At 41.7% G+C, this 2,350-nt stretch overlaps 1 non-coding gene across 1 annotated transcript; it reads left to right on the top strand.

Annotated features, from left to right (window-relative positions):
* Positions 1 to 1,797: 1,797 nt before the first annotated feature.
* On the top strand, positions 1,798 to 1,907 carry LOC136534643 (small nucleolar RNA R71). The gene has a single exon (XR_010778772.1). It is a non-coding gene; the product is annotated as a small nucleolar RNA R71 (small nucleolar RNA).
* The last annotated feature ends 443 nt before the right edge of the window (positions 1,908 to 2,350 follow it).

The following is a 2,350-nucleotide window of genomic DNA, read 5'->3' as shown; positions in this document are numbered from 1 at the left end:
GAAATAACAGCGTACCATTTCTCTAGGGAATTGGAAGTGGACTTGTCTAGATCCGACGTAGATGATGCGTTGGTAGTGTTGAGGAACGGTCTTCCAAGGATGATGGATGTATCGTCTTCTTCTTCTCCCATGTCTAGAGCCATGAAGTCGGCAAGGGTATAGTGATCATGTATCCTTACTATGACATCCTTTGCTATTCCTTTCGGAAATTAGAATTATTGGTCCGCCATCTGCAATTGCATATATGTAGGGAACAAAGGTTGATCACCAAATAAAGTCATATGTTACCTTGGACATTATATTGACACCTGACCTAATGTCACAGAAGGTCTTGTGGAAGATTCTTTGTCCAATGGTACACTCGATCATGGGTACGCCTGGATCATCCTTCTTAGCAAGGAATGGTGAAGTGAGTAGGTGGTTGTACTCTGATCAGAGTGTGTTGATCATATTGACTGATTCTTCTTGTGGCTGCCTAGCTTTGTTCTTTCTCCTTCTCCTGTTATTCTTCTTCTTGGTCACTGTTGTCTCTTCGGGTAGGTATTGCGTCTGTGGATTTCCAGGAGATTGCAAGATACGATTCTTAAAAGAAAACTTTTCCTTTCTATCCTTGATTGTGAAACATTTCTTGGCACTATCCATGTAGATGATGGATTTTGCGGTGCTTAGGAAAGGTTGGCTCAAAATAATGGGTGCCCTTACATCTCCACCTGTTTCCAAAACCACAATGTCTACGGGAACATATGATTGTCCCACTCGAATAATAGCGTCTTCAAGAACTCCCTTGAGGTAACAGAGTGACTGATCTGCAAGCTGCAAATGTATATTTGTGTACAACAAAGTATCTCCATTAATTTGATCATAAATTACCTTAGGCATGATGTTGACACTTGATCCAAAGTCACAGACAGCTTCTTGAAAAATGTGAGGTCCAATGGCGATGGGGATGACAGGTCTCCCTGGATCGCTCTTCTTTTCCGGCAAGGTATAGTCTATCCACCTTCCCATCGATGGTTGTATATAGTAATATGTTGCATTGTGAATATTGACAAGATTTGCAGTTTCTAGATCTTCCGGTTGCCCTAGAATCTTACCTTTGTCGGACGAAGGAACAACAGAAGCCAGCTGAGCTATTTGTGATTCTATCAATTTATTAAAGCTATGCTGATTTTTAATGGCAGAAACAAAGCTATCCATTCTATTATTTATATTCTCTAGAATTTTATCATTGGTAGCTACCTTTCTAGATAATCCCTCCATAAATTTGGAATGGCTAGCAATTAATTCTCTCAAGGGTAGTTGATTGAAATTATTAAAATTAATACCTTGATAGTTACCTTGATAATTACCTTGGTAGTTCGGTCTCTATTGCTGGTTCCATCCTTGATTCTACTGAGACGAAAGTAGTGTTGTTGTTGACAAAGTTCACATCCTCTTGGGTTTCAGGACAGTTGTTTCCTGAATGCCCAATGTTTCCACACACTTCACATGTCATGCAAGAATCATGAATATGCATGACTTCTTGCTTCTCATTGGCTCGATCTTCAAGCTTCTTCATCAGCAGGTCCATCTTAGCAGATAGCATGTCTACCTCTTGAGTTGATACATACCTCCACCCCTCTTGCGAGTTTGAACACGTTCTTCATTCCAACCTTGATTGGAGGCCATCTTCTCCACAAGAGCTGTTGTAGCTAGTATGGTGAGTGACAGGAATGCACCTCAGCAGCAGTATCCATAGTCTCACGAGTACTATTGGTCAACCCATGGTAGAAAGTCTGCATGAGTAGTCAATTCTCCATCCCATGATGATGACATTCCGCAATGTAATCTTGAAAGCATTCCCATGCCTCAGGGACAGATTCATCATGTTGTTGCTAAAAGCTTGAAATTCTCCCCACGCAGAGCATTGGTCTTGCCTGTGGGAAAGAACTTTGCTAGGAAGGCAGTGGAGCAGTTATCCCATGTAGTATTTCTATCTTTGTTCACGTAGAACCATTGCTTTGCCTTCCCCAAGAGTGAGAATGGGAAAAGGCGAAGTAGTATGGCATCTTGGGTCACTCCTTTGATGGTGAAAGTGCTACAAATCTCCAGAAAGTGTTGGAGATGTGCACTCACATCTTCATGTGCCTTTCCACAAAACTGGTTTGCTTGCACCATGTTGATGAGAGCTGGCTTGAGCTCAAATCCATTGTCTCCAACATTGACTGTTGGTCCAGTACGGATGTTGGCCGTAGTTGGAGCAGAGAAATCACGGAGAGTCCTGTTAGCCATGGCTTCAAATTCTGGTGTTAAGCTTCAGCTTATATGGTTGTCTTCCGATTTTAAAGCTAGAATTTCTTGAGTTTAGCTC

Source organism: Miscanthus floridulus, unplaced genomic scaffold (assembly GCF_019320115.1).
Source record: "Miscanthus floridulus cultivar M001 unplaced genomic scaffold, ASM1932011v1 os_2127, whole genome shotgun sequence".
Lineage (NCBI taxonomy): Eukaryota > Viridiplantae > Streptophyta > Magnoliopsida > Poales > Poaceae > Miscanthus > Miscanthus floridulus.
Note: the sequence above shows the minus strand (reverse complement) of the source record. Positions and strands in the feature narration are given on the sequence as shown.